Source organism: Bufo gargarizans, chromosome 9 (assembly GCF_014858855.1).
Source record: "Bufo gargarizans isolate SCDJY-AF-19 chromosome 9, ASM1485885v1, whole genome shotgun sequence".
NCBI lineage: Eukaryota > Metazoa > Chordata > Amphibia > Anura > Bufonidae > Bufo > Bufo gargarizans.
In genome coordinates, this window is record NC_058088.1 from 148,826,835 (window position 1) to 148,849,480 (window position 22,646).

A 22,646-nucleotide genomic window follows, 5' to 3' on the forward strand; every position below is an offset into this window, starting at 1 on the left:
AAACCATTCCCTTGTTGCTCTGTCCTGCTGGACAGTGAACCTCCGCCCCAGTCTCAAGTCTTTTGCAGCCTCTAACAGGTTTTCCTGCTGGATTGCCCTGTATTTAGGTATCTATCTTCCCATCAACTCTGACCAGCTTCCCTGTCCCTGCCAAAGAAAAGCATCCCCACAGCATGGCTGCCACTATCATGTTTCACGGTGAGGATGGTGTGTTCAGAGTGATGTGCAGTGTTAGTTTTCTGCCATAAATAGCGATTTGCATTTAGGCCTAAAAGTTAAACTTTGGTCTCATCTGGCAAGAGAACTTTCTTCCTCATGTTTGCTGTGTCCCCAACATGACTTGCTACTTGCAAACAGGACTGCTTATGGCTTGCTTTTAATATGGTTGTCTTCTTGCCACTCTTCCATAAAGGCCAGGTTTGTAGAGTACACAACTAACTAAGAGTCCTGCTTTATACTTCGCCACAACTTTATCCCTGGCCTGTCTGGTGTGTTCCTTGGTTTTCATGATACAGTTTGATCATTAATGTTCTCTATGAAAACAAAAAACTGTTGTGGTATACTTAGTGTACGCCTATTTATACAATTGAACCAAATATTATGAAGATAGGCGCTAAAACAAAATAACAATAATTTTATTGGGTATTCTGCATTAAAATAAAATAAAGGGTGTCCACCTATCAATGCCACGGTCAGCACTGACTGAAATTATTAGCTGTGAAAACCTACATCTGAGTCCAGGATATCAACCCGGAAGGTGTGCAGGTGTCACACACTAAACCCACCAACACAAAGGGGGCTTATTTCACCGTGGGGTCTAACGCAAACCACCCAGGTGAAAAACTATCTGGGAGGATCCGTGGTGCTGTGAAACCACCAACAGACACTCCTAACAGTGAGTGTAAGCGCGCATGCACTCACTGCACCAAGATAGTAACGGTGCAGGATTGTGGCAGAGCATTAACCCTTCCTCCAAAATGGTGTATGGAGAGGGGATTGCACTGACACACACCTATATGTTAACAGATCAACGCGTTTCCATGCATAAATGCTGCACTTCATCAGGAGCTGTATGCACCATGCTATATCAAAGCCCACAGCCTCTGCAGTGATATTAAGCAGAGGCGGTAGATGACATAAGACAGTGAGGTAACCTGCCTAACACCGAAACCCTCTAGTGTGAGGTACGGTGTTTATAACAACAGACCACTGTCCTGCCGTTGTATCAAAAGCCCACAGCCTCTGCGATGGTGTTAAGCAGAGGCGGTGGATGACATGGAACAGTAAAGTACCCTGCCTGACACCGAGTCCCTCTAGTGTGAGGTACGGTGCTATCAACAACAGACAACTGTCCTGCCTAAAGCTACACACCTCTAGGTTGAGGTGTAGCGTGCTAGTGTGCAATCACATCGGCGCTGTAATGGCCGCGAGCGGCCCACAGAACGCCGAGATTTACAGGAGAAACCCCGCCCTGCCAGACACGCCCCCCTCTCCCAGCCATTCAGGTTGAGGAGGCTCGCTCCGTGTCAACCAATCGTTAAACAGAGGAGGGACTACATGGGTCTCAGGGAAGGCGCTATGCGCCGTATTAAATGAGGGAATTATAAAGCGGCTTGACATAATGTCACCGCAATATCGCACCATATTAATCCATATACAGTGGGGAAGATTCACAATGGAGGGATATAAGTAATGGTAACGAGCAGACACATAGCCTAAACGATATCCAAAATGGACAACCAGCCCATGTTAACTCATTCAATGCTGGAAAGAATTGAAAATAAAGCAGAATATGAGTGAGAAGTCGCATAACATGCATGAGGAAAAAATCATCCAGCTCCCAATGACTCTCTCATTATAATATAGTCAAGTAAAGACTAGGTGCATAATGCATCCAAAAAATTATTATCCTATAAAAGGAACAAATGAGATGGCGTCATTGAGGCCTGCGGGTTTGATGGTATTTAATGAAAAAATCCATCTTGCCTCTTTTTGCAACAAAATGCGATCATAATCACCACCCCTAGAAGATGGTTTCACAGAGTCGATCACTTGAAATTTGACCGATGAAGTGTTTCCTCTGTGATGATCAAGCACATGGCGCGCAATTGGGGTGTCTTTGAGATTAGAAATATCCAGGATGTGTTCCCCAATCCGTCTTCTCAACTCTCTGATGGTTTTGCCTACATATTTGATGTTACATACACATGTCATAAGGTAGACAACCCCCACCGATTTGCAGTTATAAAATGATCTGGTAAAGAAGGTTTTGTCTGAGGTGCTGTTTGCAAAACTCCTTGACTTATTAATAAAGCCGCAAAATTTACAAGATCCACAAGGAAATGTCCCTGTGAGTGGGTTCCGTAACCATGATTGTGATTGAGGACTGGCATATAAGCTATGTGTCAACATGTCCCGTAAGTTGTTGCTGCGTCGGTATGTGACTGAGGGTCTAGATGGAATTAAGCTACCAATGTCGGGGTCAGATTTCAGGATATCCCAATGTTCAGCAAGAACCTGGCGTACTGCATCATGGGCGCTGTCATACGTCCCAATGATCCTTACAGTATTATCACTGGTGTCCCTCTTTTTTGGGGACAACAAAAGGTCCCTATTAGTACATAGTGAATGCTGGTATGCTTGTTTCAAACATTGCTGTGGATAACCCCGACGTTGAAACCTCTGCTGCAGATCTTTAGCAGCCACCCTAAAGTAACTTAGTTGGGAACAATTCCTCCTCACCCTTAAATATTGGCCCTTCGGAATCCCTCTTTTAAGGGCCAGAGGGTGTCCGCTCTCCCATTTCAACAAATTGTTGGTAGCTGTGGGCTTCCTAAAGACATTAGTACTGATGCGCCCATCAGCAGCAAGCGAAATGGTGAGATCCAGAAAGGAGATGGTAGTGGAATCAATTTCCGAGGTGAAAAAAAGGCCCAAACTATTTTTGTTCAGGGCTACAACAAACTCTTGGAACAGATCACGATCGCCCCCCCACAGGATCAGCACATCATCGATGTCCCCCTCTGGGTCAGATACAACACATGTGAACCGCTCCATGTCTTCACAGAAGACCACCTCCCTTTCCCACCAGCCCAGGTAGAGGTTCGCAAAAGTGGGGGCACAAGGACTGCCCATTGCGACCCCCCTGAGCTGGTGGAAAATGCGACCATCAAACAAAAACACATTATGTTTAAGAATAAAAACCAGAAGTTCCATAATGAAGCTGTTATGGTTCCTGCACTGCTCGCCTCTCTGTTGGAGAAATGTCATTATTGCTCTACAGCCCAATTCATGAGGAATTGAGCTGTAGAGCGCCTCAACATCCAGACTGGCCAAAAAAGTACCAGTATCGCATTGGACACCATCCAACCGTCCCAGTACATCCATAGTATCCCTAACATGCGAGGGTAAACCATCGACAAAGGGGCGCAGGATGATGTCCACATAGGTACTGATATTGGCCGTCAAGCAGTTATTCCCGGACACTATCGGCCTCCCCTTTAGAGGTTCATACCCCTTATGGACTTTGGGGAGACAATAAAAGGCCGCAGTGACCGGGTGTGCAGGAAGAAGAAAGGCTAGCTCAGTTTTGTCAATCAAATTGTTCTCCAAAGCACGATTTAAAATGCAGGATAATTCCGTTCTGTAAATGGGGGTTGGATCAGACGGAAGCTGTTCATATGTGAATTTGTCCTTGAGCACTCTCATGCACATATTGCGATATTGTTCGTGCCCAAGTATCACTATATTCCCCCCCTTGTCTGATGATTTGATCACCAAGTCTTTATCCTGTTGGAGCAACCATAGAGCCCCTCTCTCTTGTTCATTCAGGTTGTCCCTACTGGGTACATGAGGATCCATCTGACTAAGTTTACTGGAAACCACTGATAAAAAGGTGTCTATGGGGGTACAGTCACCAATGGGTGGCATCTTGGTTGACGGTAACCTTAAATTGGTAAAGGGGCCATCCCCTGGGGTTCTTTGCCCTTCCGCCAGCAAATCCGAGAGAATTTGCACATCAGGCAAATCAGATAACTCAATTCCCAATTCCTCACACTTTCTACGGTCATGGGTGACAAAAAATTTGCGCCATTTGAGTTTGCGCGCAAATAAATTTAAATCCTTCACCCAACCAAAGCAATCAAACCTTCGCATCGGCACAAAGGAAAGGCCTTTTTGTAAAATCTGTGTCTCCATAGTGGTGAGGATCCGAGAAGATAAATTAATGATTTGTAACTCATCCTTCTTGGAACTGGATGAGAATTGAGATGACATCTGGGACGAATGGGAGGAAGTCATTACTTGTTCCTCAGTAGGTATTGGGACATCGGCGGGGTATCGTCTAAAAAACCCCCTCTGCCGCTACGACCTCTACCCCCTCGTCCCCTTCTGCCTTGCCCCCTATTTCTACCACCGTATGGTCTTCTGGTGGACTGGGGCCCCGTGCGTTTCACCCCCCCTGTTTCCGACTCAAGTTCACCCTCTGAGGAAGAGACCTCTGTGTCTAACTCAAGGGCGTCTGAATGTTTGACACTATAATCAAATATTTTACCCTCTTTGAAGTCTCTAATATCCCTATTGAAGAGGGAGTGTTTCTTTTCTTTTAACTGGGCAGTATATTTCTCTATAGAGATTTGTAGAAGTGACTCTTTTTTATTAAAGTCAGTGTGACTACTGAATTTTTTGGTTGCATCAATGGCTTCCTTCAATTCAGTCTCCAGAGAAGCCACCACACTCTTTTCCTCCTCTAATAGGAGTTTCATTAACCTCAGGGATGAATCTACGGATTCCCTCTCCCACTTCTTGAGAAAATCCGCAGATCTGAGTCGGACTGCTGGTGTAATGGGGTTCCTCAATCCCCTAGGAACAATCTTATTACCAATGTATGTTTCCAAAGACTGCACTTCCCACCAAGATCTCACAAAATTTTTGTAGATCTTGGTAACTAGTTTGAAAGCAGACGAGATGGTGATGGTCTGAGAGGAAAAGGATATGTCTCGTTCAGAAAACACCTCACTAGAATCTCCCATCCACTGAGCGGTGTCAATACTACTGGACAGAAAGCCTGCCATTCCCTATGTTAGAATTGAACTCAGTGAAAACAAAAAAACTGTTGTGGTATACTTAGTGTACGCCTATTTATACAATTGAACCAAATATTATGAAGATAGGCGCTAAAACAAAATAACAATAATTTTATTGGGTATTCTGCATTAAAATAAAGGGTGTCCACCATTCGCTTGCTGCTGATGGGCGCATCAGTACTAATGTCTTTAGGAAGCCCACAGCTACCAACAATTTGTTGAAATGGGAGAGCGGACACCCTCTGGCCCTTAAAAGAGGGATTCCGAAGGGCCAATATTTAAGGGTGAGGAGGAATTGTTCCCAACTAAGTGACTTTAGGGTGGCTGCTAAAGATCTGCAGCAGAGGTTTCAACGTCGGGGTTATCCACAGCAATGTTTGAAACAAGCATACCAGCATTCACTATGTACTAATAGGGACCTTTTGTTGTCCCCAAAAAAGAGGGACACCAGTGATAATACTGTAAGGATCATTGGGACGTATGACAGCGCCCATGATGCAGTACGCCAGGTTCTTGCTGAACATTGGGATATCCTGAAATCTGACCCCGACATTGGTAGCTTAATTCCATCTAGACCCTCAGTCACATACCGACGCAGCAACAACTTACGGGACATGTTGACACATAGCTTATATGCCAGTCCTCAATCACAATCATGGTTACGGAACCCACTCACAGGGACATTTCCTTGTGGATCTTGTAAATTTTGCGGCTTTATTAATAAGTCAAGGAGTTTTGCAAACAGCACCTCAGACAAAACCTTCTTTACCAGATCATTTTATAACTGCAAATCGGTGGGGGTTGTCTACCTTATGACATGTGTATGTAACATCAAATATGTAGGCAAAACCATCAGAGAGTTGAGAAGACGGATTGGGGAACACGTCCTGGATATTTCTAATCTCAAAGACACCCCAATTGCGCGCCATGTGCTTGATCATCACAGAGGAAACACTTCATCGGTCAAATTTCAAGTGATCGACTCTGTGAAACCATCTTCTAGGGGTGGTGATTATGATCGCATTTTGTTGCAAAAAGAGGCAAGATGGATTTTTTCATTAAATACCATCAAACCCGCAGGCCTCAATGACGCCATCTCATTTGTTCCTTTCATAGGATAATAATTTTTTGGATGCATTATGCACCTAGTCTTTACTTGACTATATTATAATGAGAGAGTCATTGGGAGCTGGATGATTTATTCCTCATGCATGTTATGCGACTGCTCACTCATATGCTGCTTTATTTTCAATTCTTTCCAGCATTGAATGAGTTAACATGGGCTGGTTGTCCATTTTGGATATCGTTTAGGCTATGTGTCTGCTCGTTACCATTACTTATATCCCTCCATTGTGAATCTTCCCCACTGTATATGGATTAATATGGTGCGATATTGCGGTGACATTATGTCAAGCCGCTTTATAATTCCCTCATTTAATACGGCGCATAGCGCCTTCCCTGAGACCCATGTAGTCCCTCCTCTGTTTAACGATTGGTTGACACGGAGCGAGCCTCCTCAACCTGAATGGCTGGGAGAGGGGGGCGTGTCTGGCAGGGCGGGGTTTCTCCTGTAAATCTCGGCGTTCTGTGGGCCGCTCGCGGCCATTACAGCGCCGATGTGATTGCACACTAGCACGCTACACCTCAACCTAGAGGTGTGTAGCTTTAGGCAGGACAGTTGTCTGTTGTTGATAGCACCGTACCTCACACTAGAGGGACTCGGTGTCAGGCAGGGTACTTTACTGTTCCATGTCATCCACCGCCTCTGCTTAACACCATCGCAGAGGCTGTGGGCTTTTGATACAACGGCAGGACAGTGGTCTGTTGTTATAAACACCGTACCTCACACTAGAGGGTTTCGGTGTTAGGCAGGTTACCTCACTGTCTTATGTCATCTACCGCCTCTGCTTAATATCACTGCAGAGGCTGTGGGCTTTGATATAGCATGGTGCATACAGCTCCTGATGAAGTGCAGCATTTATGCATGGAAACACGTTGAGCTGTTAACATATAGGTGTGTGTCAGTGCAATCCACTCTCCATACACCATTTTGGAGGAAGGGTTAATGCTCTGCCACAATCCTGCACCGTTACTATCTTGGTGCAGTGAGTGCATGCGCGCTTACACTCACTGTTAGGAGTGTCTGTTGGTGGTTTCACAGCACCACGGATCCTCCCAGATAGTTTTTCACCTGGGTTGTTTGCGTTAGACCCCACGGTGAAATAAGCCCCCTTTGTGTTGGTGGGTTTAGTGTGTGACACCTGCACACCTTCCGGGTTGATATCCTGGACTCAGATGTAGGTTTTCACAGCTAATAATTTCAGTCAGTGCTGACCGTGGCATTGATAGGTGGACACCCTTTATTTTAATGCAGAATACCCAATAAAATTATTGTTATTTTGTTTTAGCGCCTATCTTCATAATATTTGGTTCATTAATATTCTCTACCAAACTTTTGAGGCCTTCACAGAACAGCTGTAGTTATACTGAGAATAAATTACACACAGGTGGACTCTATTTACTAATTAGTTGAATTGTTAAGGCAATTGGTCACACTGGATTTTATTTAGGGTTATAAGAGTACAGGGGGCTGAATACAAATGCACGCCACACTTTTCAGATTTTTATTTATTAAAAATGTTGGAAACCATGCATGATTTGCTTTTCTCTTCACACATACTTGCTAATTTGTGTTGGTCCATTACATAAAATCCCAATAAAATATGTTTAAAGAAGACCAGTCACCAAAAAATCCAATGCAATCTGACAGCACCATGTTATAGAGCAGGAGAGGCTGAGTAGATTGATATATAGTGGGGAAAGATTAAGTAAAACCTGAGATATATACATTTATATCTCTGCTTTAGTACAGGAGGGAGGTGTTATCAGGGATTGATAACATTCAGTGTAAGTGTGTATACAGAAATAGAGGTCAGTCACTAATAACACCTTCCCCATGAATGTCAGAATGAGCAGAGATTTAAATGCATAAATTAGGGTGGGTTCACATCACATTTTATGCCTTTGTTTGACCTATACATTAGAAAAAAAAGGATACAAAAACGTAGCACACTACGTTCTTTTATCCTGTAGAGTCTAGAAAAAAAAAAGTACAGTATACTTTTTTTAAATAATGGAACTCTATAGTAAGGAACAGTGGACAGTTTTAAAAAGGGTTTAGATGAATTCTTAAAAGCAAACAACATTAAAGGGCTTAATCCGAGTAATACAAAAATAAAATAAAACTCCTCAGGGCTTACATATACATTAGTTAAGCTTGATTCCTAGAGACCCTGAGTCGCCCTGGAAATCCCTCACCAAGGAGCCGGGAAGAGACGACCTGTTCATCCCAGTCATGAAGGAACAGAACAGGAGTCTCTATCTGAGGCCAGGCTGCAAGGAAAGGGGAACACATACAGCATATGGAGTTGGCAGGTAAGCGAAACCCATAACACACTTACCTGCCACAGCCACACTGACTGGAACATGTGCACAAGTGCTGCTGTCCACACCAACATTAAAGGACACAACCAAAACCACACAGGAACCCAGGACAACCATAGCTGCAATAAACTTGAGACAGGTGAATGTCTAGCAAACATGCTGGACACCAAACATCACCAGCCATGTAAACAACACAAGACATACAACACCCTGAACATAACCAACGCAAACCAAAAGATAAGAAGGGAAAGAGACACCATAATAACATCAATGACCACAAGGGTGGCCCTCACTGGACAGATGGTAAAAGCCAGGAACAGTGAACCACCAGTATACACCAAGTGTGGAGGAACACAGAGCTTCAGGCATCCAGCGGAAGCTAAATAGCCCAAGCAGCCACACACACACATAAACCCAGTGTTCACAAAACACTAGGAAGGGAGTTAACCCTTCCAACACCAGACAGAGGAAGGAAGCCACTTAAAGAGGAAGTGCACACACAAGCATATCAAACCACATGTTACCACCGGCAACAGTATGCATGGCAATCACCCAGAAGGCTGAGACACTGCCACCGCATGCTCTCACAGCAACACGTTGCCATGGGCGTGACAAAAGGGCTGCGCACCACGTGACCTCACTGTGCTCAGCCTTCACAGCTGACAGACGAGAACCAGGAAGAAGAGAGAGAGCGCTGGTGGTGAGGAGCGGTGTTGTCCAGGAGCAGAAGAGGTAAGTATTTTTTTTTTATTTGAGCTGATGGCTGACATGGGGGGGCATGATGGCTGACATTGAGGGGCATGATGGCTGACATGGCGGTATGATGGCTGACATGGGGGGCTGATGGCCGACATGGGGGCATGATGACTGACATGGGGGGCTGATGGCAGACATGGGGGTATGATGGCTGACATGGGGGCATGATGGCTGACATGGGGAGTCGATGGCTGACATGGGGGGCTGATGGCTGACATGGGGGGCTGATGGCTGACATGGGGGGCTGATCTGAGGTCTGAGTAACATTGGGGGTCTGATCTGAGGTCTGATTAACATTGCGGGTCTGATTGCTGGTCTGACCTGAGGTGCAATGGAAAATATTTTTTTCTTATTATCCTTCTCTAAATCCTAGGTGCGTCTTACGGGCCAGTGCGTCTTAGAGGGCGAAAAATACGGTCCTCAAACCAGCAATTGTCTGAAGCTACCAGAGAAGCTAACAGAGAAGACACCAGGACCACACAGAGGAGAAGCCAGCTGCTGCAGATGGGACCAGGGCCAGATGAGCTGTGAGGGGTGGGCGCCAAAATGTAGCTTCGCTTGTGTTGGCAAAAATCCTTGCACCGACCCTGCACCCAGCCTGACTTCCCATCGCGTTTGGGAGTCACATAGCATTATATTGATTTATGATGCTATGTAATGCTTACAGTCCTGGAATGTATTGGATAACATGGCAGCATTATGCCACTGTTATCCAATACATTCCAGAAATGTAATAATAATAATATTTATTTATATAGCGCCACAATATTCCGCAGCGCTTTACAAGTTTTAAAGGGTTCATATATAAAACAAAAATAACTGGATAATATGCAACTGAAACACTAGGAGTCAGGGCCCTGCTCGCAAGAGCTTACAATCTATGAGGAATTGGGGGTGACACAAAAGGTAGTTGATTGTGATAAGTAGGATTTGAGCCATTATTGAACTGACAGGAGTGGTCCTGGCCGATCTGCTTTGGGTTTGGGACTACTAGAGGATCGAGTTTAGGCCAGAGGAGTTGGTGGGGGGAGGTTTAGTCGGGGAATAGTCAGTTTAGGTGGCTTGATAAGCCTGCCTGAAAAGATGTGTTTTTAAGGCAAGTTTGAAGGTGGAGAAGTTGTGGATTGACCTAGTATTTCGGGGCAGAGTATTCCAGAGAGTGGGTGCAGCTCGAGACAAGGCTTGAAGATGGGAGTGAGATATACGAATTATGGAGGTTATTAATATTAGGTAGCTAACAGAATGGAGAGCACGAGTAGGGTGGTAGATGGAGATGAGGGAGGAGATGTATTGAGGTGCAGCACTGTGCAGAGCTTTGTGGGTGAGGGTGAGAAGTTTGAACTGTATTCTGTAGTGGATGGGCAACCAGTGAAGTGACTGGCACAGACTAGTAACATCAGTGTTGGATGGATAGATGAGCCTGGCTGCAGCATTTAGAACAGACTGAAGGGGGGAGAGTTTAGTGAGAGTGAGACCGATTAGTAATGCGTTGCAGTAGTCAAGACGAGAATGAATCAAGGCAACAAGAGTTTTCGCTGTTTCCACCGTAAGAAAAGGGCGGATTCTGATGATTTCTTGAGGTGCAGACGACAAGAGCGTGTAAGTGATTGAATATGGGGAACAAAGGAAAGATCGGAGTCAAATGTGGCCCCAAGACAGCGGGCATGTTGCACAGGAGTTATGATAGTGCTGCAGACCGAAATTGAAATATCAAGTTTAGGTGAGTTACGGTAGTAGACAAGAAGTTCAGTTTTTGAGAGGTTCAGTTTAAGATACAGAGAGGACATGATGTTAAAGACAGCTGCCAGACAATTACTGGTGTTTTGGAGTAAAGCAGGGATGATAAAGTGTATAGTTGGGTGTCGTCAGCATAGAGATGGTATCGAAAGCCAAATCTACTGATAGTATGTCCGATGGGGGCTATATAGAGGGAGAAGAGTAGAGGACCTACTACTGAGCCCTGAGGAACTCCAACATCAAGAGTAAGATGAGAAGCAAGAGAGAGCAGTGTCCTTAAAGGGGTTGTCCGAGTTATTTTTTTGTTCTTTCTATGTTCCTAACTAGGCAAATATAACAACTTTACAATTAACTCACTTTATCTGCAGTGTCTGGTTTATCAGATTTGATTGAGGGTCACATGACCTGTGATGTCAGCTTCTCTCCCTGCTCTGATAAAGTTTGTTGCACAAGCCTGTAAACGAGATGTCACTGTGCTGGCCACGCCCCCTTCACTGCCGGGCTGTCTGCTCTCTCCTAGGATTCTTAACCCCTTCAGCTGCACAGACTTGGTAGCTGCAAGCAGTAAGGAGACAATGCTGGGCACTGGAGCTGACAGACTAGAGAGAGCATTGCACAAGAAGATAGGGGGAAGATCCTGTGTGTATTAGCAGTGTCATTATACAGCTGGGACTTGTAGTTCTACACATACAAGTTGCTGTTGATTCTCCCAGCACTCAGGGCAGCTCTTGTATCCACTCCCTTAGCAGTGTCATTATACAGCTGGGACATAGTTCTACACATACAAGACGCTAATGATTCTCCCAGCACTCAGGGCAGCTCTTGTATCAACGCCCTTAGTAGTACAGGGGGAGTGGAAGAGATTGTTTTTATTGCATGTAAACAAGGGACAGAAGAGAACCAGACCAGGGAAATGAGGAAATAGATATATATATTTTTTTTTTGCCTGAAACTTGCTTAGTTATATATTGCTGCCCATCAGATTTTCAGTGCTAGATATTTTTTTTTCAGAACTCGGACAACCCCTTTAAGGCCAATTGAGTGGAGCATGGTGAGGAGGAGTTAATGATTTACGGTATCAAACGCTGCAGAGAGATCCAGCAGAATCAGTAGAGAATAGTCACCATTTCTTTTTGCTGTTAGGAGATCGTTAGACACTTTAGTAAGGGCAGTTTCTGTAGAGTGTAGAGGTGTAGAGTGTAAGGACCCTTTCACACGGGTGAGTTTTCCGCGCGGGGGCAATGCGTGAGGTGAATGCATTGCACCCGCACTGAATCCGGACCCTTTCATTTCTATTGGGCTGTGCACATAAGCGGTGATTTTCATGCATCACTTGTGCGTTGCGTGAAAATCGCAGCATGCTCTATATTGTGCGTTTTTCACGGAACGCAGGCCCCATAGAAGTGAATGGGGCTGCGTGAAAATCACAAGCATCCGCAAGCAAGTGCCGATGCAGTGCGATTTTCACGCATGGCTGCTGAGTGACGATCGGGATGTCAGAACTATTGAGTATGAATAAAGTCCATAATTATAAGGCCTATATAAGTGTATGGACATGAGCCTAAGGGACAACCATTTTGTCTTATTTTAAGGCAGAGTGAATTCAGGATTTTTATTTTTTTTTTACTCTGAAATTGCTAACCTAAGGTTTACGATATATACCAAAGTGTTTACCTAAGTCTGTTTTGTGAGAAGGAGATGTCCCAAGGTCTAATGAAATGTGATGGCCTAGATAAAACAATGTATTTGAGTTTTGATGATTTTAGTGAATAGAAAGACTCTAATCTTTCTTTGTGGTTTTTATATTAATCAATATAGGAGTAGATTGATTTTATATAATCAATTTTAATAGGTATGCTGAATATATAGTGTATATATATATGAGTATAGTCCTCATAGATATATTCAATTGTAAGATTAGAAATGAGGTATAAACTCCTCTGTCATGTTTAGAATCTGTCTCAGTGGAACACACAAATTAATTATTTTTTTCCTGGAATGGAGAAATGTGGACACAGGTTATCATGAACAAACCCTGTCTCCTCCAAGGACAATGAATTGAGATAGCCATATTTATCTTGATTTAATCAAGTCTGGTCAAAAGACTTAAGGATACACAAGTTAGTTGACCAAGTATAAAACTCATTGTCTCTTCAAGATCTTCTCAAGGTTTCGTCTGAAACCTTAGATTACATTTTATTGCTAGTATATGCATAAGAGAAATAAATGAATGCTTCGATTTTGTATGGAATACTAGTGCCATCTAGTGTTAGGGTAACAAAGATCTAGGGTATATTTTTTTCCTAGAGGGAGGTTCTATTAATTATAAAGTGAGGTCACTAGTTAATGATAAAACTTGGCCAAGCCCTTTCTAAGATAGGATAAAAAGATGGATCTGGCTCTCTCTCTGGAGATCATCTTGACCATTTTGCCAGTCATTGGAGGCAGCCATCTTAGAACCATTGAAACTGATTTCTGCTAGCTGACATTTTGGTATAGTATAACCTTACCTATATTTTATAGGATAATTAATTAATATAATACATATCTATAGATATATTCAATTAACCATACTTTGTGTATAGTATCTGTTTTGGAATAAGATTGGGGTGTACCTGCAGCATCATCCTGAAAATTAATCCAATACAGGGAGATTAAAAATATACTAGTGAAAATACGGTATTATCTCCAAGGAACTGAATTCAGTTCTAGACCAGTATGGTTGATAATATATATATATTTATATAGATAAAAGATAAACCAGATTTGGGTTTAATCGGACATTTGTCGGCTGAGAGAAATCAAGTATTAAATTGACTTTTAAAATAAGTGAGGGGTATTATTATAAGAAGACATAATTGTGTATATATATATATATGTTCTCAATTATTTTTGTCTTTACCACTATTTTGCATATCATTGAGTGAACTTTATTACCGCCAATTTTATTATATATATTATTTTGCACTATAAATTGTATTAATAAATTACATATATATTTTGTCTGTAACTGGGTTTTGTCTTCAATTCAACGCAGATCACGAGCTTGTTTTAGCTTGGTATTTATGATAATAAGTTAGAATCTCCTTTATTACCGATTTTAATTTATTCACATAAATCATATAGACTGTCAATCGGAGACAGCATAAATATTCCGACATTAAATTGGAGGTCCCACCGAGATCTGCTTGTAATAGAAACACAATTTTGGGGTGCAAAATATATATTTGATAAAGTTATTGTGGTACTTGTAGTGCAACAAGTAAAAAAATGTCTGATAACAATGGCGAGGCTAGCCAAGGCATGCAGGCTGCTGCTGCAGTGGTAAAGACTGATATGCATGATAGAAAGACTCAAGAATTAATTGAATATATTGTGTTGGGTCATATGCATGACAGGTTGGATATTAAGAGAGAGTTAAAAGATTGGAGGTTTGAATTGGAAAAGAGAGCTGTAGAATATGCAGATGATATCTGGTCTGATAAATCCCGGTTTGCTGATTATCTCTGTCACATTTCCCAAGCTAAACATAAGAAAGATAAGGATTCATTAATCCTTCAATCTTGGCCTGAATTTGTATATTTAGTTATTGAAATAGCAAAGCAATTAGAAAAAGCAAAATATAAAAATGTTGAACAGGCATATGAAATTGATAAATTTCAAAAAGATTTATCTGAAATGGAAAATAAGGCGGCCATGGTTTCTGGTGAATTAGCACAATGGTCTGCTAAATTATCAGAATATAATGACAGAGACAGTCAACAGCAGGAAGTTATTAGGACTCTGGAATGGAAATTAAGTCAGGCTACTAATGAATTGTCTAAATGTCAATTGTCTATGGTGGATCTAGATGAGGAATGTAAAAAGTTGTATAAGGACAATAGAAATTTACAAACAGAATTAGATAACCGGGATCTTGACCCTCTTCAATTCAGACAGCCTAAGGATTCTAATAGAGTGCAGGTAAAATATTCCAGGGGGGAATCAGATGCAGAAAGTAAATATGACAACCCCTTTAATGGAGAAGAATTAATGGCTCTGAGAGAACATTCTCTTCCTAAATTAAGACCGATTTCACCTCCTAGGTCCTCTAAAAGTTCAGTACAGAGATCTTATCAACCCATGATAGACACTACTAAAGTGATCAAATTTCTCAAGGAAACTGTGGGTCAATTTGCAAAAAAGGGTTCACCCTCCATAATAAGTCATTTGGAAATATATGAGGAGGCCATGAAAACTTTACATTTAGAAAAGGACAGACAGAAACTTGAATTTATTACCTGGGTATTCGAACCAAAACACCGGTATTTCTTTAATTCCCTTAGAGATATGGGTAGGGATTCTTGGTCAGATGTGGTCGCAGAAATAAAAACTGAATTTGGTCCCTATAAGTCCGCTACTGCTGCAAGGAGGGCCTTATTTACCCTGAAATGTAGACATAATCAAAGTCCCAGGGAATTTTTGTCAGTCCTCAAAAATGCCTATAGTTTATCTGAAAAAGATCCCAATTTTGAAAGTAGTGAATTTATCCAGTTATTTTATGACTCTTTGCCCAATAAAATAAAATTTATTTTGGCCAGGGATTACCATCCCAGAAAGACTCTGGATTGGTTACTCACTGAGAGTACAACTCTGTACGCTGCAATACAAAATTGTGATGAGTCTCCTGATAGAAAATTTAAAAGAGCGAGTGAGGAAATAGCAGAAACTCACATAAAAAGAGATCAGGGAAAATTTGAAAGCCCTAAAAGAAGTTATGCTGATGTGTTAAAAACTCCTAGACCTTCCGAGCCAAATAAAATTCAGCCTAGGCCAGATGGGAATAAGGGTCCAAATGTTGTTGAAAAGAACCCAAACCACCAGAAGGAGTTTAGAAATAGACGGTTCCCTCCTTTTCAAAGATATCAGAATAATTATTATAGGGGATATCAACATAGGCCAGAAAGGGCTCAAAGTGGTTCTGAGTCAGATGGTTCTGGGAGATCACGATCATATCGGTACCAAAATCAATCTCCCAAAGATTATGGGAGAAAGAGAAGTAACCTATATGATCGAATGGATCAAATCCAAGATCAGTTTGGTATGTTGATGCAGCGGATGTAGGAATTGTCTAAAACAATCACTGCTAACCCTAAAAATCCTTTTTTAGGGGTAACCCCTCCTGTAGAGAATCCTCCCCAAATATAAAGGGGGAGAAGCAGGTAAGTATGTCAAAGGTTGCAGGGGTTGATGACTTAGATGTATGTAAAGTGGAGCAATCTAATATAATTGTCTTTCCCTTTAAAAATAATTTAACCCTTACAAAGCCACATGGCAAGGGGGAGGGGAAACCTGTTTGTTCTGTCTTACAGCACACAAAGTCTTCAGCTGCACAGAAGAAGACATGCGATCCTGCTCATAAAAGGAAGGAGGAGGAGTTGAGGACAAGTCTAACTGCTGTGCAGGAAAACCCTTTCAATAATCATGCCAAATATCTTTGTTCCATACAGGAAATAGATAATAGATATTATATGAAAGTTGAATTATTTGATAATTTCTCGCCAATAATAGCCTTGATAGATACAGGTAGCCAAGCAACTTTATTATCTGTAAAATACTTCCAACAATTGCAGGATGTATCTTCTAACAGGTATAAGTTAAAAAGTTTTAATGCTAACCTGGTAAGTGTCTCAGGCAATGCCCTCAAGGTTTTAGGTAAAGCTTGGCTGGATTTTAAAGTAGGAAACAAAGTAATTAGCCATCCTACATTGATCGTGGATATGCCCATTGATAGATTAATTATTGGCATCGATTTCCTGAAAAGATTAAGTCCAGTTATTGATTTTGTTAATAAGGTGATATGGTCTCAAGTGAGGATGCCCATTAATTATGAACAATCACAATCCTATCACAATAGGCGTAACTGCCATGTGATAGAGGAAAGGCCGGATTCCATTGAGGTACATTTCCGAAATAGCCAAGTCCCTGATGTCTCTTTCCTGCAAATCACTCCAAATTCCACTATAGGTGAACAGGAAGATAACACCATATGTGTGTCTCCTGAACGAGTAAAAGATGTATGTTTGGAAGGGGATGTTCTTACAATCCACCTACACCCAGAAACTACTGACCCTATGGGGTTTAATGGTCACGAACAATTCCTAGTGGGAATGGAAAAGGTGGATGATGAGATGTTCTTCCTAGTACAGGTGAATGACTTAGGAAGAACTAAGAGGGCTAAATTGGATTTGCGCCATGAAAACAGTTATATTAGTAGGGATCTACTAAATCAAGTGGTCAATTCTAAAGTGATTCGATATCCAAATCCACAAGATAATTGGATACATGACTTAGATAATGATTCTGATGATCATAATATAATTGCAAAATGTATATTAACCATTTCTATTGCAGGAAAATCGGCTACTCATTTATTCCTGGTGCTTGATGAACCCAGATATCCTATGTACATTGGCAACGATATTTTACATCGTTTTGCTATCCATGTGGATATAGTGAATTCCACATTGTGGACAAGATTAAAAGGGAATCCTGAAGGTTTTATGGATGAACATGAAGCACTCAAGTCATCCCAGATACTGCCTTATGCAGTCAGTGTATTAGTGCCACGAGATATAATCATCCCTCCAGGTACTAATAATTTCCTGTTACCCATTCAGATGTCAAAAGGCCAAAAATTAAAGAATGGTGATGCATTGATATGCCTATCAAACAGAATGCAACAATTAGGTATTTCAGTAAATCATACCCCTATGGTGAATTTACAAACCTTTAAAACCCAAATAATTGTGAATAATGGTATGCCAAATGAAGTTCATTTGTCTAAAGACACTATCATTGGTATGGCATTAGATTCAGATTATTATACTTTTGGGTTTCAGAATATAATTATTGGCCTAATACCTGAATCGTATCTAACAGAAGAACAATTGGTTGAACAAACATTTTATTCTTCTCCTGAAGGATTGTTCACCATTAGTTCAGTATATCCTTTTAATCTTGAAGAAGGTACCTGTAAGGTAGAGGAATCCTCTCTTACCTTTGATCATACAATCAATGAGCAGGAAGCCCAGGAATATCATGAGTTTGCTGAAAAAGCAGGTAAGTCAAATTATGACCTCACTGACAGGTTGGAGGAAACCTATGAAATAGGTCAACCAGAAGTTTTTCCAGGGTTTATGGAAATGGTCCAGCAACAAATCTCATTAGCTGATGGATGCTCCAATGACCCAGAGCGACAACAACTAAAGGAAGTTCTTTTAGAATTCAAGGATATCTTTGCTAAAGATTCCTTTGATTGTGGTCTGACTGACATACACATTGCCAGGATCCAGACTGATCCTGAGGCACCTCCCGTTTATATCAAGCAATATCGTCTTCCACTAGCTTGTTACGACTCGCTAGCGGAAATAATCCAAAATCTCAAGGAGAGAGGTATTATAAGACCAGTGCACAGTTCTTATAACAATCCTATTCTTGGAATTCTTAAACCGAATGGTCAATGGCGTTTATGTGCTGATCTTCGTCAGCTAAATAAACGTGTATATATGTCCGGCTGGCCCGTGCCGTATATAGACCAATGCTTGGTACAAATGCAAGGCGCTAGGATCTTTACCACCTTAGATTGCGCTCAGGGATATTGGACCATCAAAGTAAGCCCTGAAGATCAATACAAATTAGCCTTTACTTTTGGTAAAGAACAGTTTGCCTGGACTAGACTACCGTTTGGGTACATAAATTCAGGTCATGAATTTGCTGTATTTTTACATAAGGCTATGCCTGATGCCACAGAAAGAGGAAATTTAACTTATGTAGATGACATTTTGATGAAAAGTACTTCATTTGACCAGCATATTCAAGAAATTAGGCATGTACTGAATCAGTTGAAAGAGGCAGGTGTGAAAATTTCTTTACAGAAAGCCCAGTGGTGTCGAACTAAGGTAAATTTCCTTGGACATGAGGTTACCTGTGAAGGCCTGAATCCCCAGAAGAAAAAGGTGGAGGCTGTTATGAAATCTAAAACGCCTACCAACATTAGTGAATTAAGATCATTTCTGGGTATGATGAATTACTCCCGTAAATTCATTGATAACTATGCTGAGATTAGTAAACCATTGCTGACATTGTTAAAGAAAGGTGTACCCTGGACATGGGGGGAGGATCAGGAACAAGCTATGTCTGAGCTTAAAAGGAGACTCACCCAAGCCCCATGTCTAGCTTATCCCGAGGGGGGTAAACCCTTTTATCTGGAAACTGGTTTTACAAATCTTAGTATTAGTGCCATCCTATGCCAAAAACAGGATAAATTGCATAAAGTTATAGCTTATGCAAGTAAATCACTGTCACCAGTAGAAATAAAGTTTAGCAACTGTGAAAAAGCTTTACTAGCCACAGTCTGGGCGCTTCAAAACTTTAGAAGTTTTGTACAGGGTGAGAAAATCATTGTTGAAACGGCCCATCAACCCCTACAATATCTACAGAGTGATAAAATTAGGGATGGTAACTTGTCTAACAGCAGGATCACTGCTTGGACCTTGTCTTTACAAGGATGGCCGTTGGAAGTTCAGTATAAGCAAAATAAAAAGTGTCCAGTAGCCCAAGGACTTGCTGAATTGCATAATTGCACTGCTAATTCTCAAACGGAAGAACTGATAGATGATTTTCTAGAGGAACAAAAATCTTCCCCTTACAAAGCGTATGAAGACGACTATTGCTCTCTACTCCCTTGTGCGTACATAGATGGTTGTGCTTACCACACCATTGTAGGGGACGAAAGAAAACTAGTGGCAGGAATTGGTATCACGTGGATAGATGGGTGCCCGAGTATTTCAATAGGTTATAGTATTGGGGCTAAGAGTAGCCAGGTAGCCGAATTAGCAGCTGTCTACCAAACCGTTAAAATTGCTATAGAGCACAATATAAAGGAATTCGTCATTGTTACTGATTCAAATTATGTGCGGAACAGCTTTGTAGAATATATGCCCACATGGAAGAGGAGTCATATGTTACGGTCCAATAACAAACCAGTGAAACACGCCAAGTTGTTTTGTGCCATAGATGAGCTAGTCCGACATAATGATCTAACCATTTATTGGAAAAAGACTAAAGGTCATTCCAAAACCCAAAATAAAGATAAAGAGGGTAATGACCTAGCTGACAAACTAGCCAAACAAGGAGCCATAAATGGTGATCATGTGAATATAGATCATCTACTAGAGATGATTCCCATTGACGCTATCACTAGACAACAGGCTAAGGCCCAAACTGAAAATAGTATCGTTCAATGGAGCCAAGAATCTTCTAGTGAGGATCTGATTAAAAGCCAGAAGGAAGATGTTATATTGGGAATCTTCTATAAACATATTGAGGATCCTAATAATAATCCCATATCGGAGGATAATTATACTCAAAAAGAAGACCTCCGATTACTTATGAAATCCAAATCCCAATTTAGTATTCAGGATGGGTTATTAATGAGAACCTCTAAAAATGGTATTCAGCAGTGGGTAGTTCCTACTACATTTAGAGGTTTAATGTTACAGCATGCCCATGATGCACCTACAGCTGGTCATCGTGGAGAAAAGATTACATATGAGTCACTACGTGATTATGCCTACTGGCCTCATATGTTAAAGGATGTCCAAAGTTATTGTCAAGGTTGTTTGGTATGTGCGCAATTTCAACCGCAAGGTCCTAAACATCGTGCTCCACTTCAGAAGAAAGGTTTTTCATTACCATGGTCTGACATCCAAATCGATTTTATTGGTCCTGTTACCCGGTCATCCCGAGGTAATAAATACATGTTAACCGTCACTTGTGTATTTACAAAATGGGTAGAGTGTCTACCGGCCCGCAATAACACAGCCGAGACCTGTGCATTTTTGTTGATTAACCATGTATTTTCCAGATTTGGGTTACCATTAAGGATTGATTCAGATCGTGGATCACACTTTGTAAGTGAAGTAATGGCGAAGATGTGGAAGATGTTGGGTGTGAAGAGAAAATTACACATTGCTTATCGTCCAACATCTAGCGGATCCGTTGAGCGCTATAACCAGTCTATTGTCAACATCCTTAAGAAATATGTTAAGGAGTCGGGTAAAGACTGGGATGTAAGGTTACCATTAGTACTCATGGCCATTAGAGCTACTCGAAGTACGGCTACCCAGATGTCACCTTTTGAGCTGATGACAGGAAGAAGAATGGTACTTCCTCAACATCTGTTGTATCGCACATCAGATCATAACCTGATCAATGCAGCCACGACACATCAGTATGTGGAGGACCTTCGTAAGTATCTTCAACACGCGTTTGCTTTCGCGCAGAAGAATCTCGAGAAAGCCGCCGTAAGTAACAAAACTTATTATGACTTGAAAACGACCAAAAAAGAATATGAGGTAGGAGATAGAGTGTATCTCTATAACTTTGCCTGGGATCGGGTAAAAGAAAGAAAATTTCTCCCATCATGGAAAGGTCCGTATGATGTAATTGATAAAATATCACCTGTAGTTTATAAGGTGAAAATTAATACCAAAGATGGTTTCATCGAGAAATGGGTCCATGTAAATCAATTGCGAGTATGTCATCCAAGATCAGAACTGAGAATCATAGAAGATGACGCTGAATAAGAGAATGAATAAGGATGCGTTAATCTGATTTCTCTCAGTTCACAGATGTTCCAATTCTGGGGTTTCCATATAAAGCATTTTACATAGCAACGCTAGGGAAACTGTATATCTCAAAAGAAAAAATAAATAAATATATATATATATATACTGTATTCATACTTTCATTTTCCTTTATAGAAAAAGGACGGGTGGAACCAGACGTGATTCCTGGCGATGATGATGACAACAAAGATACAGATATCGTGCAGATGGTGTTGATTCAAGAAGTCCAATTAAAGACGGAACTAATCATCAACCCGAATCTACAGTCGTGTTTCAGATGTCCCAGGATTGTGAATGATGGCTAAGAAGATTATATTTCAAGAATCTTTGCGAAACTGGATCCAAGGACATTCATTGGATGAAGATACCGGATATCACCATTTTAGCTTGGGAAAGGAACCAAATTGGTATATTATGCATGAGAACAAAGTCACAGCAATAATGGCATGATTGGTGCCAAGTTTTGCATTTTTCTCACATGCTAAAACCATTGGACACAGAATCTCTGTGATAATATACTTTTCCAGGATTGACGTTATGATGCGATAAAAGACTCAGATACAATATTGATGAACATGAAAATTCTTCCGACCTTCTCCCAGTTAGGTCTTAAGGGGATCCTTGACTAACGTGGGAAGAAGGGGGGGCATTTGTCAGAACTATTGAGTATGAATAAAGTCCATAATTATAAGGCCTATATAAGGGTATGGACATGAGCCAAAGGGACAACCATTTTGTCTTATTTTAAGGCAGAGTGAATTCAGGATTTTTTTTTTTTTTTACTCTGAAATTGCTAACCTAAGGTTTACGATATATACCAAAGTGTTTACCTAAGTCTGTTTTGTGAGAAGGAGATGTCCCAAGGTCTAATGAAATGTGATGGCCTAGATAAAACAATGTATTTGAGTTTTGATGATTTTAGTGAATAGAAAGACTCTAATCTTTCTTTGTGGTT

General features: G+C 41.3%; 1 protein-coding gene across 1 annotated transcript in view; it reads right to left on the bottom strand.

Annotated features, from left to right (window-relative positions):
* Positions 1-22,646, bottom strand: part of DRP2 (dystrophin related protein 2) — a 353,198-nt gene that overhangs the window by 289,885 nt on the left and 40,667 nt on the right. The window lies entirely within an intron of this gene.